The sequence below is a fragment of the Eurosta solidaginis genome, chromosome X, assembly GCF_040869045.1.
Source record: "Eurosta solidaginis isolate ZX-2024a chromosome X, ASM4086904v1, whole genome shotgun sequence".
NCBI classification, from domain to species: domain Eukaryota; kingdom Metazoa; phylum Arthropoda; class Insecta; order Diptera; family Tephritidae; genus Eurosta; species Eurosta solidaginis.
In genome coordinates, this window is record NC_090324.1 from 26,571,889 (window position 1) to 26,592,122 (window position 20,234).

Genomic DNA, 20,234 nt, shown 5'->3' on the forward strand with positions numbered 1-20,234 from the left:
CTTTGTACAGGCTGTTGTAAAGTTGTCGTATCGTAAGCATTCTCTCGTTCTAATTCATGATTAATTACATCTCTCTTTTGGGGATTTGGCGTTGGCATATTAATTTCAGCTAATAGTTTGCCAGTCATAAGCATACACAAATCTTCAATAAGCGATAACGCTTCATTGTAGATTTCATCATTCATTTGCAACTCAAAATTCCCAGTAGATAATCGATAGTTGTGTAGGATGACCTCTGAGATGTCATCTTTGTATGCGTTCCATAAATGAAGTGGGTTTGAAGGCTGACATGTCGAAATTATGATAGCGAAAAGTGTACGAATTCCATTGGCAGGTGAAGAAGCTACTGCATCATTTAGAGTGTGTTTCCAGTGATTTTCGTGTTCAAGTAATTGCATACGTTGACATGCTTCTCGAAAAGTTGCACACACCATACCATCCACAGTTCTCAATGACGAAAATGAATTTCGGCCGCGCACATTAACCAAAAGCAACCGAAGGTAGAAGCAATCGTCGTTCTTTGGATCGATTGTATAAATTCGTCCGAGCGCATCACCTGAAAACACACCTGGATATCCATCTACTGGTTTACCTTGCTTTCTGTGCATCCATTTCTTCAAAGATACATTCCATGTAAAGCAACGTTCTCGCAAAAGGGTCACGGGCGCAAGTTGAAAGGGAACTCGTTAATATTGTTGCTGGTGGCCTCTCCACTCTCTATGCTACATTTTCTGCGTTGAAATACACTCTTTGTCCATTCTCCAAATGAACTGCTAAGTGTACAACAGTCGGATAACGTTCATGAATAGCAAATGAAAATATTCTCCTGAGTGCTTCGTTGCAGTTTACATAACGGCCCATTTGGAAATTTCTAATTTCGTCTCGCTCAATACCAATGACTGCCATATCTCTACCTTTTGTAACGTATTTGCAAACATACTTGATCGATTTCACTGAGTTGCAATATTTACCATTGATATGCGTTTTAAATGCCTTACACAATATTGGCGAATATGGTGCAATCCATGTATTATCAATCTCAATATTCACTCCCTTCAATTGAGTGATGAATGTTCAGCCAATGTCATTTGGTGACCGCCATCGTTTCCAGATTGTTTCTCCGAAATAAAAGCATGTGCATATCGCTTTGTGCACTTATGGTCGGACATACAAACCGAAGAAGGATTGTGTTGACCACATGGTCCGTGTAGCATATTTGTTTTAGCCACTTCGTGCAGCTCTGGATCTAATTCAGGATCAGGAATCTCCTCCGAAATAATGTCATCGATTTGGTTTTGACTAATTCTATCAATCATTCAAAGGAGAATGTGGGCGTGCGGCAAAACTCTTTTCTGCTACTCAACAGAATACATCCAGCAACTAACAGTACCAAATATATGTTTTTCCACAATAAAGTCATTCAAACTTCTTAATTTTTGTTTGAACACCCGTGCTGTGACGTCATGACGATCGCTTGGTGATTGACCGGGATGCAAAAGCTGCGTAATCTCGTCCCATTTGGGATTACAAGTAAACGTCACAAACAAATCCGGTCGTGCATAATTACGCACGTAAGTCATTGCATCCTGGGCGTACTCATGCATATGCCTCCGACTTCCAATATAAGTCGTTGGCAAAATTGTGAGTCGCCCAACATCTGTAATATCTACATCGCTATTGATAGCATCCCGTAAGTGGATATATTTTTCGGATTGCAATTTACCTTGATTGCGTCGCATATAATTGAGTCGCTCCATCTCAATCTTAACATACGTACCAACTGCGTATTGTTGAAAGACGCGTCGATATCGCCAATATCAATATCTGTCAATATCTCTGCGAATCATAAATCCGTAAGCATAAAAATTCATAGACGAAACTTTTTTATTTTCTCGACACCTAAAGATTAACAAATTATGAAGTGGCGACACCATAATGTTACGATTACAGTTTTTAACACTCTTTTATTAGCTTGGCCTGTATCTATGTAACGGAATCTTTGAGCTTAATTTTCACCGGTTTCTAGAAGTCTGATTAATTTGAAACTTTGCATACGTATCAAGGACCGATGACAATGCATTAGTGTGATGGTGCGGTGACATACGGTCAACGGCCATAAGGTCAATTGGCCTTATTACCATTTTGAATGGCCATAAGTTTGATTGAAACTTTGCACACGTATCAAGGCTCGATGACACTGCATTAATATGATGGTGTGGTGACATAAGTTCAACGGCCGAAAGGTCTATTGGCCTTATTCCACTTTGAATGGGCATAAGTTTGATTGATACTTTGCACACGTATCAACACTCGATGACAATGCAATAATGTGATAGTGTGGTGACATAAGGTCAACGGCCATAAGGTCAAATGGCCTTATTACCACTTTGAATGGCCATAAATTTTATTGAAAATTTGCACACGTATCAAGGCTCGATGACAATGTGCTAACGTGATGGTGTGGTGACATAAGGTCAACGGCCATAAGGTCAATTGTCCTTATTACCAATTTGAATGGACACAAGTTTGATTGAAACTTTGCACACATATCAAGGCTCGATGAAAATGCAATAATGTGATGGTGGGGTGACATGAGGTTAACGGACATAAGGTCAATTGCACTTATGACCATCCAAATGGCCACAGATTTGAAACCTTGCACGTAATGCGAAAAACGCATTCCTTTATTAATGATAGAAGCGGATGCATGACACATCTACGAAAGAGCATACTGGAGCCCTTTTTAACACGATTTTATTAGCTTGGCCTGTATCTATCTATGTATCCATGTATGTATGTAACGGAATCTGGAGTGGAGCCGAGAGCCCCGGTAATGCAGAGCTCCGAACTACGTTGCACCTTTTGAAGCATTTTAAGATAGTTACTTTTAGCTAGTGCAGGCCACCAGACCAAGGCACCATAAAGAAGAATCGGGCGCACAATGGCTGTGTAAATCCAGTAGATCACCTTAAGGGAGAATCCCCAGGAGGTGCCTATTGCCCTCTTGCAGGTGAACAGCTCTGTTGCTGCCTTCTTGGATCACTCCACTATATGATCACTCCATAATAGCTTCCTATCCAGAATGACTCCCAAATACTTGACTTGATCGCTAAACGCTAAGAACGTACCCCCAATTCTTGGCGGTGTAAAATTTGGACTTCCAAAACTGTGGCGGTGTGTACTCCTGGAGCAGCCCCAGTATGTCAGCTGGGTCGGATGGCGTCACTGGAACCCAGGATCTAGCCCTTGGTCGTGAGGGGATATCACGCGCTTCCACTACCTTGAGGCGCGCCCGGATATACCACCCCTATCAGCGTGAGAACGGCCCTATAGAGGTTTAGCGACCTGGCGTCGTCACAGGCAATTATCTTGACATTGCCCTGGAACCACCCTGAATGGGTGTAAGATGGCGGTGGACCAGGATTGTCTTTCTTAACCTTAACGGCCAGGGTAGCGAGTGCGGTCTCGATCCACTTCCACTGGTGTTTCGGGATCCTGCCATCTTCGCTGCTCTCGTCTATAATGCCAATGATCTGCCGCTCCTTGGCAATTTCGGCGAAAGACCGCGTCCAGCCTCCCTGCGTCTTGGCCCTTTTCTGTCCCGTGGGTTTGGATTCATCCATGTACCGTTGGCGTTTCGAGGTTTCATCACTCTCGACTAAAACTTTTAAAATTACTTGAACTAAAAATTTAAAAATAAATAATAATTTAAAAAACTAAAAAAAAACACGCTTTTATAGCAAACCGAACTAAAAAATAGAAAATAATTTTCAATTAAAAAGAGTTTATATAACAGTAGTAGAAGGTCAAACAATCATTTATGGTTAATCCCCTCAAAATAAAATTATAATAAAATTTAAGTTATTAACAGAGTAATTTAATTCACAGTAAAAAGCGTGGGGTGCTTGATATTGAATGTTACAATCATTCTATCTGAGAGAAAAAATATGAAATGCAGTCAAATGCACCCCACGCTTTTTAATCTGAATTAAATTATTCTGTTAATAACTTTAATTTTATTATAATTTCATTTTGAGGTGATTAAGTATAAATGATTGTTTGACCTTCTACTACTGTTATATATACTCTTTTTAATTGAAAATTATTTTCTATTTTTTAGTTCGGTTAGCTATAAAAGCGTGTTTTTTTTTTAGTTTTCTAAATTATTATTTATTTTTACATGTTTAGTTCAAGTAATTTTAAAAGTTTTAGTCGAGAGTGATGAAACCTCGAAACGCCAGCGGTACATGAATGAATCCAACCCCACGGCACCGAAAAGGGGCCAAGACGCAGGGAGGCTGGACGCAGTCTTTCGACGAAATTGCCAAGGGTCGGCAGATTATAGACGAGAGCAGCGAAGATGGCAGACTGCCGAAACAACAGTGGAAGTTGATCGGGCCGCGCTCGCTACGGTGGCCGTTAAGGTTAAGAAAGACAACCCTGGTCCACCGCCATCTTACACCGATGCAGAGTGCTTCCAGGGCAATGTCAGGCTAATTGCCTGTGACGACGTCATGTCGGTAAACCTCTATAGGGCCGCCGTCACGCTGATAGGGGTGGAATATCCGAGCGCGCGCCTCAAGGTAGTGGAGGCGCGTGATATCCCCTAACGGCCAAGGGCTAGATCCTGGGTTCCAGTGACGCCAACGGACCCACCTTACATCCTGGAACTGCTCCAGGAGTACAACCCGCACAAGTTTGGAAGTCAACCCGGATAAAACCGAGCTTGTCCTCTTCACGAGGAGGTACAAAGTACCAAAATCTTGCACCGCCAAGATTTGGGGGTACGTTCTTAGCGTTTAGCGATCAAGTCAAGTATTTGGGAGTCATTCGGGATAGGAAGCTAATATGGAGTGATCATATAGTGGAGCGATCCAAGAAGGCAGCAGCAGAGCTGTTCACCTTCAGGGGGGAAATTGGCACCTCCTGGGGATTCTCCCCTAAGGTGACCTACTAGATTTACAGAGCCATTGTGCGCCCGATTCTTCTTTATGGTGCCTTGGTCTGGTGGCCTGCACTAGCTAAAAGTACCTATCTTAAAATGCTTCAAAAGGTGCAACGGAGTTCGGAGCTCTGCATTACCAGAGCTCTCGGCTTCACTCCAGATTCCGTTACATACATACATGGATACATAGATACATAGATAGATACAGGCCAAGCTAATAAAAGCGTGTTAAAAAGGGCTCCAGTATGCTCTTTCGTAGATGTGTCATGCATCCGCTTCTATCATTAATAAAGGAATGCGTTTTTCGCATTATGTACAAGGTTTCAAATCTATGGCCATTTAGGTGGTCCTAAGTTCAATTGACCTTATGTCCGTTAACTTTATGTCACCCCACTATCACATTATTGCATTGTCATCGAGCCTTGATACGTGTGTAAAGTTTCAATCAAACTTATGGCCATTCAAAGTGGTACTAAGGCCAATTGACCTTATTTTTATTTATTTATTATTTAAAGTCGACGACAAACTATGGTCGACTGCATAATATAAAAGATATATAAATATACAACTCAAAAGATAAAATTTAAGATATATCGAGATTTCAACAATGTTATATTACAAACAAAGAAATATTAATGAACACTACTATTTAATTTCAGAATATAATAATAATAAGAAATATGAGCAGAAATAAGATCTTATGCCGAAATCTTATACTGGCGGAATGCATCAGATTCCGCTCAGCATGATTCCGGAATGCAGTGGATTCCAATCTCCCTGTTGGAATGCAACAAGATTCCAATCAGCATGTCATGGGAATCCGGCAGTGCTAAGAGTTGTGTAATGAGGATACGCCATCACAAGGCATAAAAAAGTAACATGATCTGTATTGTTGGAGTGCACCATATTCCAATCAGCTCGATGCCTGACCCATAAGATTATACTGCCAGAATGCATACGATTCCGGTCAGTGACTCATGAAAAAGCATGTTTTTTACGTTGTTGGAATGCACCAGATTCCAATCAACACAGTACTGTCTTGTTCCTTCTTAATGATACATGTTGATAAATTTTCCTCCATACTTAAGCGAGATAGTTCCTGTTTTTTATGAAAGGAATAAAATGCCGGCAAATTAAATTAGCTTGTATCTAATAAATTATATAAATTAGATAGGCAAGTATTGCATTACGTATAGTGGCAAAAGTACATTCAAGACTGATGCAGCTATACAAATCATTGTAGTGCGCGCATCAGATAAGAAGAGGATTATTTTTAGCAAAGTTTCGTCGACAAAGGGGTAAATAGAAAGGAACGTAGTGTCTGGATACTCTAGGGGAACCGCAAAAAACAAGCGGTTGAGGAGGTCCGCAGAATCAATTTCTCCAATAATGAGTTTATGGATGAACAATACCCCCAGTAATATTCTCCGATTTTCCAGAGTGGGTAAGTTAATAAGAAGAAGTCTACTTCTGTATGGAGGAAGGTGGAGACTTGAGTCCCAATTAAGGCCGCGCAATGCAAATATCAAAAATTGCTTTTGAACTGACTCAAGATGCTTTATATGCTTTTGAGAAACAGGGGACCAAACGCATGAGCAATACTCGAGTATTGGACGAACCAGCGATGTGTAAAGAACCTTAGTGAGGTACGGATCATCGAACTCTTTAGCCCATCTTTTAACAAATCCAAGTAAACCCAACGCTTTGTTGGCTATAGATGAAATATGCATGTTAAAATTCAATTTCGGATCAAAAAGGACACCTAGATCATTTGCAATAGATATACGCTCCAAAAGCGTACCATCTATTACATAAGATTTCAATGCTGGCTTCACTCGGTGAAATGTCATATGCTTACATTTAGAGCAATTTAAAGCTAGTAAATTTGTTGTGCACCAACATTGGAACGAGTCCAAGTCGGCCTGAAGAAGATCCAAGGAACTCAAATCGGTAGGACAGTAAGTGTAGCAAAGTTTTACATCATCCGCATACATTATAGTATGGGAATATAATATTGTCTGTGGCAAGTCATTAATGAAAAGGGCAAAGAGCAAAGGGCCTAGATGACTTCGCTGGGGTACGCCAGAGGAAACTCCGAACGATTCCGACAGATTGCACTTGAACAGGAATTTTTGGGTCCGGTTAGAAAGATAGCTTTTCAGCCACATTAATAGGTGAAACGGAAAGCCCAGTAAATCAAGCTTATGAATAAGTAACTCATGGTTGACGGTATCAAATGCTTTGCTGAAGTCCGTGTAGATGACATCCGTTTGCTTGTTCGCTAAAAATCCTTCCATAACTATAGAGGTGAATACAAGCAAATTTGTAGTGGTTGACCTTTGACGAATAAAACCGTGTTGGCATGGAGATAAAAGACTAGAACACTGATATTGGAGTTGGCTGGTAACAATATGTTTAAAGACTTTAGGAATGACTGAAAGTTTAGCAATACCCCTGTAGTTTTCAACTTTTGACCTACTACCTTTTTTATGCAGGGGTATAATAAAAGACTGTTTCCAAAGTGCCGGGAATGACGCAGATCCCAGAGATAGCTCAAATAATTTTAAAATAGGCTCATATATGTTTTCGGCGCAGTACCTAAGCACGCAACTAGGAACACCGTCCGGTCCCGGAGAAAAGGTGGGCTTCAAAGATTGAAGACTCTGAAGAACAATATTATCATCAATAGCAGGATTCCTAATGTAATTCGAGCTATCTAAGCGATAGGGATATTGACCGGAATGAAAACCACTGGATGAATACGTGGACATAAATAACTCAGAAAATAGTTCAGCAACGTCGTCATCAGTGCAAGCTTTTTTACCTCCAAAGGTTAATGAGGAAGGATACCCAGAACTTTTCCGCTTTGAATTTACAAAACTGTAAAACTTTTTTGGATTTCTAAAAAATGGGCTTTACAACAACTCAAGTAATTTTTATAACAAAGCTGATTAAAACGGTGAAATTTAGAACGAGCTATTAGATATTTAGAGAGGTCTGCAGATGCTCCAGATTTCTTGAATCTCTTATAAAGTCTAGATTTAATGTTATTAAGTCTGATAAGTTGCCTTGAAAACCAAGGGGGCTTATTCGAACAGAGGGTATAGCAAGTAGGAATGCAGGTATCAAAGAAGCCATCAATCGTACTGTAAAATATAGAGATAGCCGAATCGACATCATGGGAAGCCCACAGATCATTGAGCATAATGAAATTCGCTTTGTAGAAGCATCTAGATCGGGGACGAGACTGTACTTGAATCCTACGGGGTAGGCTGATATCAAGTGATATCTCTAGCGTAGGGTGAAGAGGGTCTTCTGGAAGGGATAAAGGTATTTGCGTAAGGGCTGTACCCACCGAGCCATCCACAAATACTAAATCCAGCATTTTATTTCCACTATTTGGAACATTGTTAATCTGTAAAAGAGATGAGTCTAACAAGCAATTGAGAAACTCATTTGGAGCAGTGGGAGTTAAAAAGTTTGAATCACTTATATTAACCCAACTAACTGTTGGCAAGTTAAAGTCACCAACAATAACAAGTCGATCGTTATCTCCCAACTGCGAATGCAAATCGCAGATGGCCGAGCTATGACTAGCATAAACATCCATATCCGAACGAGTTGGTATATACGAACAGCAAACGATTACGCTATAGCTACCGAATGAAGGCCTAACTGCTATGAATTCGATATGAGAGATATTGTCCAGCGAAATCAACTCAGATGATAGGTTAGATTCAACAGCAATAAGGACACCTCCCGCTCTAGAGATGCGATCACACCGATAAACTGCATATTTATTTGAAAAAACCTCAGAATTGTAATTATCAGGCTTTAGCCAGGTCTCCGTAAAAGCTACAACTTGTGCAGATAAGTTGAAAGAATTAAGAAGAATGGAACAAGTTTTGATCGTAAACCACGAACATTTTGATAATTAATGAGAAGACGGGACAGATCAGCAATTACCTTTGTGTTGTTATTACTGTGTTCGTCATGCCGTTTTTTGGCTGTAATAAAACAGGTTCGGCCCTCGCCTTTCTCGTGAACAAGTGAACCACAGTATGCTTAGGCCTAAAAGAGGAATCAAGTACATTATCGAAATATTCATCTGAAAGGGATATTTTAAATGAGGAGATGTCTCTCTCATATTTAAAGTTAAATTTATACACATTGATGTTACTAGTGGGTGCAACGCCAAGTTTAGAGCAAACGTAATGAGCAATGTCATTTTCGGTAAGCGAGGCGTGTAATCGGGACAAATACAGCCCTACGAGCTGGCACGGCAGTTACCTGCAAAGGAGTAGCGGATAGCGCACCAGAGAGTTGGGAAGGTGCGGCCGTTATAGAACAGTTGACAGAAATCGCATTGCTTGACCTAGCGTTGGTTATCGAGCCCGTACTATTTTGTTCAGGTACACTTGCATCGCTAGCAACAACCCCAGTATCGGTAACTGTTATTGTTGGAGCTAAAGATACCGGTGGAGGTGTAGGAGGTGGGGAGTCCAGCGAAATCAACATTGGTGACGTAGAAAAAACAGCCGCAAAGGTACCACTATTAGTTCGTGCATCGTTTAATTTTCCAGAGATCGTCTTACTGGAAGTCTCGACACAACCTTGTGGAGATTCTTGAGGAGATTCCTGAGCTGCATTGTTCATAACGTCTCTGGTAAGCCTCTTCGTATCAGTCAACGCGGTTGAAGGGTCATTCGTAGGAGGACAGCTTTGCCCCTGCCTCGAAGACAAGTTGGAGTCATTGTTGGGCATACATTTCTTACGTTTTGGGGATTCAGATATCACTTTCAATTTTTTAAAGTGAGCCTCCATCGTTTTGAATCTTTCGTTAAGGTCACGAAACCCAATAAAAATGTTGTTGAACGCTTTCTGAGTTTGCCTCATAAAAGCTCGCATGTCAGTTTCTACGGAACGACAATCATGACATGTCCAGTTCAGTCCAATTTTGCTGGATATTAGGTCAACCAACCGACCACCTATGTGAGAGAAGCCGGCACAAATAACATGAGCCATATTATCACAGAGCCAACAACAAACATACGTATCACCACGGGAAATTTTCTTTTGATTGGTGCACTTCTTGACACAGCAATCCAACATAATTGCAAAGTTAAACAAACCCAAAAGAAAAATAGGCAAAAGAAACTATAAGTATAGGATAAATTGAACAGCTGTTCAAAAATTATGGGCGAGAGTTATTTTGGAGCACTGGATGCAAATCGCAAGACAGCGTATAGCTAGCACCGAACACAACAGAAAGTAAAAAGGGCACACAATGACTTGCTAATAGCAGCTACCAACAAAAAGGTATGCAGTTATCACAAATTTTTGTGAAAATCTATGATATATGAACACACAGACTGAATGTTTAAATTGCACAAAAAGCCACTATGTATATTGCACTGTGTAAAGATTTAATACGAAATTAAACTTATAAACTGTTTTCTATTATATTAATAAATATTTATAAAAGATAAAACTTGTTTACAAAGTAAAAATAATAACAATTCGAAGAGCGATCAAAAACACGTCCGCTCACGGCAAGGTTGCCATATAATAGATGAATAGAATGTCACCACACCATCACATTAAGGCATTGTCATCGAGCCTTGATACGTGCGCAAAGTTTCAATAAAATTTATGGCCGCTCAAAGTGGTAATAAGGCCAATTAACCTTATGGCCGTTGACCTTATGTCACCACACCATCACAATAATGCATTGTCATCGAGCCTTGATACGTGTGCAAAGTTTCAATCAAACCTATGGCCATTCAAAGTGGTAATAAGGCCAATTGACCTTATGGCCGTTGACCATATGTCACCACACCATCACATTAATGCATTGTCATCGGTCCTTGATAATATGCAAAGTTTCAAATTAATCAGACTTCTAGAAACCGATGAAAATTAAGCTCAAAGATTCCGTTATATAGATACAGGACAAGCTAATAAAAGCGTGTTAAAAACTGCTTTATACCACTTTTAAAAAGGCTTACGCACTCGTATTCGTTTTGTTATTTGAACTTTGTGATTCTAAGAATGAGAGATTTTGTTTGTTATGGCCTCTATGATCTAAGATATGATATGCTGAGCTGACATCCACAAACATTAAATTTATTTTTTGTGTCCGAAATATCAATAATATCACTTAGAAATTAAAAATTCGCACAACGTTTCAACGGAATAGCACAACAGATTATGAAATTTAAAAGAATAAAGTAGGGCTGCGTAACTCTGTGCGGTGTTGAGTTATTGAGTTGATACCGAGCCTGTCCCCAAATTCCAATTTACGCTTAGCTAAAATTCCATCGCCAAAAATCTCTTAAACAAAATCAAGTGCGCAGAAAAGCATGCAATATTTATTACCATGTGGTCGGTAGCAAATACCACCTAAGTAATAGAAGTTAGGCTGTTATCGCTTATGACTACATGGCACTAAATGCTGCATCCTTTTCTGCGGACTAGATTTTATTTTAAAGATTTCTGGCGATGGTTGAATTTGGAAAGCGAAAGTTGGAATTTGGGGGCTGGTGTCTCTGAATTTAACACATTGTTTCGTTATACCGTGGCGCAGTGACGCCACTAACTGCAGTACCACTACAGACTCATTTCGACATAACATCAATTCTCAACACTTCCACTCAATGCCGCCAGTAATGCCAATAACTCTCCTGTGCTAATCTACTTAGTACTTAGTACTGGTATTATGATCGGGCGACTTCTGTAATTCGGCAATCGGAAGTTGCTGTTAGTCAAAACTTCACCCCAATGCCACCAATAACACTGCTATGACGCCACCTATGACTGGTATTAAATAGCGTTATGAGCGGGCACATCTGTAATTCGGTAATAGAAAGTTGCTCCAAGTCATAAAATGCCACCTACGAATATTATAACATAAGCGGGCGAAATCTGTAATTCGGTAGTCAGAAGTTGCTGTTAGTAAAGGTAGTAGATTAATAAGAGGGAGCATTGTAGAGTCGTTCATTCGCCACAAAGTGGGACGCTGCGACAGGAATTCGCCATACGTTTTGCTCCTGCTTCGTTTTCACCATCTGCCATCTGGATAAAAATTCATAAACCTGGGCATTCGCGCAATTTTAGTGATGTTAATTGCACGGCGCCAGCGCCAATGCCGGTGCCAGCTCAATGGTAGCTCATTGACGCAATGACTCCAAGAGAATTTTTGACGTTACTCAGTAGTGAGTGCGTAGTACATTTCACTTGTGCTATTGAGTGAAACGATTTTTGTGTGTCAGGCACGAGTTTGGTGTTATTGGCGCTACTGGCAATCATGACGCTGAGCTGATGATGGTAGCGCTGGTAGTTCAGCTTTTGAATCATAGAAAGAATTGATGACCCATGTAAATTATTATGGCTTTGGCTATTATTGGCTGTGACTTTGAACCAAATAAATGCTGCGGACATAACAACCGGAGTCATTTTTGAGTTTTATATTTTAGATTTAATGCACAATTAATATGGGTGTGTTTGAGCAGCCAAATAATAACAGTAGCATTACTAAAGTGCTGCTTAGTTGATGGAATGTCGCTAATTTCCTAGCGATGATCAATAGATTGTCAACATTTCGTTCAACGAACGCGCGAAATTGCCTCATGTGTTCAAATTTTGCTGAAGAATGTTATGCGCTGTCATAAAAAGTAATACTGCTGCAGCTCGAACACACCCTATATCGAGAAAATAAGAAACAAGTAGACAAATTAACTTTTTTTACAAATCGCTTGGCTGAAATTTTCAATTGTTGATTTAACTTAAGCTGTTATGCCAATATTTTTCAGCCACCTTATTTTCAAATAGGTAATTTTTCCAAAGGCAAAATAAATTACAGAGTTATACAGCCTTAAAAAATCAGGCGGACAGCATAGCAAAAGGTATGTGGAATTCCTCTTACAGCCGTCTTACAATTTCCGTTCTACAATGTCCCATCTTATATTTAAAGAGTCTTTGCTTTCAGTCAAAACTTCACCACAATGCCGCCAATAACACTGCTGTGACGCCACCTACGACGGGTAATAAATAGCGTTATGAGCGGGCGACATCTGTCATTCGGTAGTCGAAAGTTCCTGCTAGTCATATAATGCCACCCACAAATATTATAGCATGAGCGGCCGACATCTGTAATCGAGAGTTGCTGCTATTCACCACTGTGCGTAATACGCGTTCATGAGATTCACCACGTGGAAAGGCATTTTTCTAATATAAAATAGCACGGTTAATCCCATACCCGCGAAGTAATGGCATGAAATATTGCTCGATAGCATGTTTTGAACCTTCTTCTTACTTCTAGTCACCAACCGGTATAAAAAATACTCTTTACGAATGCCCTTATCAACAGCTTTCATTTCATATCCATATTGTATAAACACATTCTAGTGGTAGCCGAGTCCACGTTTTAGACTATATCTCGAGACCCTAGTCACCCAGAGGTTTGAAAATATTTCTGCAGTAAAGCACTCATCAACAGCTTTCATTTGGTATCCATATTGTATAAACACATTCTAGTGGTACCCGGGTCTACGCTTTGGTCTCAAGACCCTAGCCACCCAGCGGTATGAAATATAGCCTATAGCCTAACCGGGTACCTAGATAATATACCTACAAAATTTTATAAAAGTCGGTCCAGTAGTTTTTAAGTTTTAAGTATCTGAACATACACTCAACATGATTAATTTTTATATATATGGATTATTCTCTTATTTTCGTTTATATTTTCGACATTATAGGGAATTAAATTGTAATTATTTTTATTATCTATATTTTCTACTTTATACTTTCCGTTGTATTTGCTATATAACTTATGTCCTGCTTCATTTTTAACTAGTACTACCTCTTCTAATCTTTAGAGAATTAATGTAAAATTATTTTTCCTATTTTCTCTACGGGGTTAAATTGAAAATATTTTCCTTATAGATATGTTCTAATTTATAGGGAGTAAATGCAAAAATATTTTTTTTATCGATATTTACTACTTTCCCGGAAATTACACTAATATTATTTTTCCTATCGGTGTTGTCTACTTTGCGGGGCCCCATATATATGCTATCTAACGTATGACCGACTAAACATAGGAGATGTAGATTTCCTGACCTTAACTATTTCTATTAAAAAAAGATTCTGTATTGTGTTTTTATACTCAGTTGAGCAGAGCTCACAGAGTATATTAACTTTGATTGGATAACGGTTGGTTGTACAGGTATAAAGGAATCGAGATAGATATAGTCTTCCATATATCAAAATCATCAGTATCGAAAAAAATTCGATTGAGCCATGTCCGTCCGTCCGTCCGTTAACACGATAACTTCAGTAAATTTTGAAGTATCTTGATGAAATTTAGTATGTAGGTTCCTGGGCACTCATCTCAGATCGATATTTAAAATGAACGATATCGGAATATAACCACGCCCACTTTTTCGATACCGAAAATTTCGAAAAATCGAAAAAGTGCGATAATTCATTACCAAATACTTGGTAGGTGAGTTGAACTTATGGCGCAGAATAGAAAACTAGTAAAATTTTGGACAACGGACGTGGCACCACCCACTTTTAAAAGAAGGTAATTTAGAAGTTTTGTAAGCTGTAATTTGGCAGTCGTTGAAGATATCATGATGAAATTTGGCAGGAACGTTACTCTTATTACTATATGTATGCTTAATAAAAATTTGCAAAATCGGAGAACGACCACGCCCACTTTTTAAAAAAAAAGTTTTTAAGTCAAATTTTAAAAGAAAAGTTAACATCTTTACAGTATATAAGTAAATTATGTCAACATTCAACTCCAGTAATGATATGGTGCAACAAAATACAAAAATAAAAGAAATTATCAAAATGTGAAGACCCCAAGAGCAGGCGTTTAGGAACTTCACAAGCATATAATACATTTTGATTTTTAATTGTATATTTGAATTTTATACATAATATGAATTTTATACCTTAATTTAAAACATGAATTAAAAACTTATTAATTTTAAACTATGTTTTTGCCTACATATATATGTTATATATTTTATAAAATACAAGGGAAATTAAGTTCTATATAGTATATTCTTAATGTAAATTACTTGAAATTTTAGGCGGATACTTTTGGTACAGCCTATGGAAAGTTAAGAATATATACATAGTAGGGCGGGTCGATTTAAAAATCGCTCATAGCTCTATAAAATCGTACTCCGGGGATCAAAATAAGAAACTTTGCCGAAGGAACCATACCTCTAAAACGAATTCTGATGTCCCCCTCTTTGGGTCGAACTTTTGGGTAGGGGCAATTTCAATTCTAGCTGCTGTGTCTTGTGGTGGCTTAAAAAAAAGAACAAGCAATTTTACGATCTGCAATTGTGTCACCTTCATTTTTTAAAACGGTTGAATAAAAAACCCACACAACTATGTTTACGACATGCAAATGCATCACAGTGATGCCTTGGTTTTAAAAGGGGGTTGTAAAAACGCAAATTTCTAATAATTTTTTTTAATTTCTTTTCTATTACTAAGATAAATTCATTTTTTCATTTACATATGTTCTGACTAAATAAATTTCTAATGAGAAAAATAAACTTCAAAAAGAAAAAACATATGCATTTCAAAGTGGGATTTTTCAAAATTTGCCCCTACGACCCAAAGGGGGAGACATCAGAATTCGTTTTAGAGGTATGGTTTCTTCGGCAACGTTTCTTATTTTGATCCCTAGAATATGATTTTCACAGAGCAATGGGCGATTTTTTTGCCTCCCCACAAATCGACCCGGCCTAATACATAGATAAGCAATGAGATAGAAAACTGAAGCAAGAATATTGTTATTTGTTGCAAATCTAATATACCTACCAACATAAGTAATGCGAAAGAGTACCGAAGCAAGAACATTGTTATCAGTTGTTGTAAAGCTAATAGATTAGTTAATTAGAAATATTTCTACATAGCGGCGGCCGACTGCCAAAAATCGTATAAAAGGAGCGGCAACCACCAAACAAAAGTTAGTTAGGGGCTGACCAGCCAAAGCATAGGTATACAATGGGACGCGTAGCGACCACTACGAAGCAACTGGTAGTGATCACTCAGGTTGTTTAAGTTACGTATATTATGAGTCAGGAAAGTGCAGGTATACAGTGCGACGCGTAGCGACCACTACGAAACAACTGGTAGTGACCACTCAGGTTGTCTAAATAACTAGAACGCTGCGTATACTTCAGGAGAATCACAGGGAAAGAGAGGCCTAGAGAAAAATGTAGAAATTCTATAACAAGAATTAGATAAATAAATTGTACACTTTAATTTAACATAGAGATGTTATTTTCTTTGTAAGGGAACACATCGACCGAGTTATAATCCTGGCTATAGATCCGGAACGACCGGGGTTCGTTACATCTTGAAAGGATCCTGCCAAACTTGCTTGATAATAGGCAGACTTTTTAAGAAGCAGTCTACTAAATATCTCAAGCCTTATAAAGACAAAACTTACTATATGGCGTTTGGTTTGGAGCAGACCGGCAATCAATTAAACTTCTCGAGGATCGGATGATAATAAATGCACACATCAACTTAATCCTAGAACGCATAACCGGGTACCCGTGTGTCCAGTTGCGACTTTAAACTACTTTAGTAAGAGAACCACTGTCACTAGAGTTTTGAACCTTCTAATCTAGGAAACTACAGTATTTCTTTATCGTTTAAGCAATGCTTGCTGGTTTGAGTTTGAGGGGTTCCCCAGACGTAGGTTCCAAAATTCGACACCTACACGAACGCATAACCGGGTACCCGTGTACCCTTCAAATATTTAACAATTTATTTGTTTTAGTAGGAAATTTTTATTGCGGATTGTAATAATATATTAGAAAACATGAATCTTTAAACAAAAAATATTGTATTTTGTAGACATATACTATTTTTTCTGCTCGCAAACGATGCAGATACAATTTGTCACCGAATGTACCAGGCACATTGGTTTTTTGCAGATACTGCATGCTTATCGCGTTTTTCTTCTTCGTTTGGGGGTTCCAGTATAACATAGGTAGCAGGATCCAGTTACCGGTTTTCTCGAGCTTGTCGCAGTAAGTAAGTAACTCACTGATCAGCACACAATTAATAATATGATAATTTTTATACTCAGTTGAGCAGAGCTCACAGAGCATATTAACTTTGATTGGATAACAGTTGGTTGTACAGGTATAAAAGAATCGAGATAGATATAGACTTCCATAAATCAAAATCATCAGGATCGAAAAAAGATTTGATTGAGCCATGTCCGTCCGTCCGTCCGTCCGTCCGTTAACACGATGACTTGAGTAAATTTTGAGGTATCTTGATGAAATTTGGTATGTATGTTCCTGAGCACTCATCTCAGATCGCTATTTAAAATGAACAATATCGGACTATAACCACGCCCACTTTTTCGATATCGAAAATTTCGAAAAACCGAAAAAGTGCGATAATTCATTACCAAAGACGGATAAAGCGGTGAAACTTGGTAGGTGAGTTAAACTTATGACGCAGAATAGAAAATAAGTAAAATTTATGACAATGGGCGTGGCACCGCCCACTTTTAAAAGAAGGTAATTTAAAATTTTGCAAGCTGTAATTTGGCAGTCGTTGAAGATATCATGATCAAATTTGGCAGGAACGTTACTCCTATTACTATATGTACGCTTAATAAAAATTAGCAAAATCGGAGAAGAACCACGCCCACATTTAAAAAAAAAAATTTTTTTAAAGTAAAATTTTAACAAAAAATTTAATATCTTTACAGTATATAAGTAAATTATGTCAACATTAAACTCCAGTAATGATATGGTGCAACAAAATGCAAAAATAAAAGAAAATTTCAAAATGGGCGTGGCTCCGCCCTTTTTCATTTAATTTGTTTAGGATACTTTTAATGCCATAAGTCGAACAAAAATTTACCAATCCTTGTGAAATTTGGTAGGGGCTTAGTTTCTGGGACGATAACTTATTCCTGTGAAAAAGGACGAAATCGGTTGAAGAAGCGCCCAGTTTTTATACACAGTCGACCGTCGCTCGGCCGTTAACACGATAAATTGAGCAAAAATCGATATATCTTTACTAAACTCAGTTCACGTACTTATCTGAACTCACTTTGTATTGGTATAAAAAACGGCCGAAATCCGACTATGACCACGCCCACTTTTTCCATATCGAAAATTACCAAAAACGAGAAAAATGCCATAATTCTATATCAAATACGAATTGGTTTATTGACGCAAAATATAACTTTAGAAAAAAACTTTGTAAAATGGGTGTGACAGCTACCATATTAAGTAGAATGAAATGAAAAAGTTCTGCAAGGCGAAATGAAAAACCCTTGAAATCTTGGCAGGAATACTGTTCGTGGTATCTTCTATATATAAGTATAAAAAGAAGTGTACATTTTGATTGTTACTCATTAACTCGAGAACGGATAGAAAGATTGCCATGAAATTTTTAGGATAACTTAATAGGAACCCGGAGAGTGTTTGTGAAAAGTTTTTTTTTCGGGAAGTGGACCAGGGACCGATTTATTCTAAACTGTCGTATATATGGCTCGATTCGCCTGAAATTTGGTATGTAGGTAGCGTTACATCTAGAAGAAAATGTCGGATAATTTTTCTTCCGGGAAGTGGACCAGGATACATATTGGTGACTAGGGTCTCGAGAAATAGGACAAAAAGTCGACCCGGGCGCCCCTAGAATGTGTTTATACAATATGGATATCAAATGAAAGCTGCTGATGAGTGCTTTAGTACAGGGTAGTTTTCATACCTATCGGTGACTAGGGTCTCGAGATATAGGCCAGAACGTAGGCCAGGGCACCCCTAGAATGTGTTTATACAATATGGATATCAAATGAAAGCTGTTGATGAGCGCTTTAGTACAGGGTAGTTTTCATACCTATTGGTGACTAGGGCCTCGAGATATAGGCCAAAACGTGGACCAGGGCACCCCAGAAAGTGTGTGTATTTTGGATATCAAATGAAAGCTGTTGATTAGTGCTTTAGTACAGGGTAGTTTTCATACCTTTTGGTGACTAGGGCCTCGAGATATAGGCCAAAACGTGGACCCGGGCACCCCAGAATGTGTGTGTATTTTGGATATCAAATGAAAGCTGTTGCTGAGAGCTTTTAAGTAATTTTCATTGTGATATTCGATTTAGTCGCATCAACCTGGCAAAACTGATAAATATGCATGCGAAGCCAAAATAAAGACATGAATTAATATTACCTATATACCTATTTACATACGTCCTATTCGATTTGCCTGAATTTGGTATATAAATTTGCCTATATTAGTATTTCCGATGCTTTTTTCCGGGAAGTAGACCAGAAACGGACTGGGACTGGGATTAGGACTGGGACTGAGACTAAGGCTCGGAATGGGACTGGAACAAAATATATACCACCCTCTGGGACTGGCAATACGATATGAAGAAGAATGAGAAAAACTTGAGAGAAGAGAAAAGAGAGAAGGAGCTGAGAAAGAGATAGAATGAGACGAAGATGGAGATAGATGAAGCGAAAAATAAGGAGGGAGGAGTGAATACAAAGATTAGGAAAAAGTGTAGAAGGGCGAGGGAGAGTTAGACGGAAAAAGTTTATCAAAATGTATGCAGATATACAAATTTAGGGCAGAACAACGTCTGCCGGGTCTGCTAGTTATATATATAAATAAATTAGCGGTATCCAACAGATGATGTTCTGGGTCACCCTGGTCCACATTTTGGTCAATATCTGGAAAACGCCTTCACATATACAACTACCACCACTCCCTTTTAAAAGCCTCATTAATACCTTTATTTGATACCCATATCGTACAAACACATTCTAGAGTCACCTCTGGTCCACCTTTATGGCGATATCTCGAAAATGCGACCACCTATAAAACTAAAGCCCACTCCTTTTGAAAAAGACTCATCAACACCTTTCATTTGATACCCGTATCGTACAAACAAAGTCTAGAGTCACCCCTGGTCCACCTTTATGGCGATATCTCGAAAAGGCGTCCACCTCTAGAACTAAGCCCCACGCCCTTTTAAAATATACTCATTAACACCTTTCATTTGATACCCATATCGTACAAACATATTCTAGAGTCACCCCTGGTCCACCTTTATTGCGATATCTCGAAAATGCGACCACCTTTAGAACTAAAGCCCACTCCTTTTTAAAAAGACTCATCAACATCTTTCATTTGATACCCATATCGTACAAACAAAGTCTAGAGTCACCCCTGGTCCACCTTTATGGCGATATCTCGAAAAGGCGACCACCTATACAAC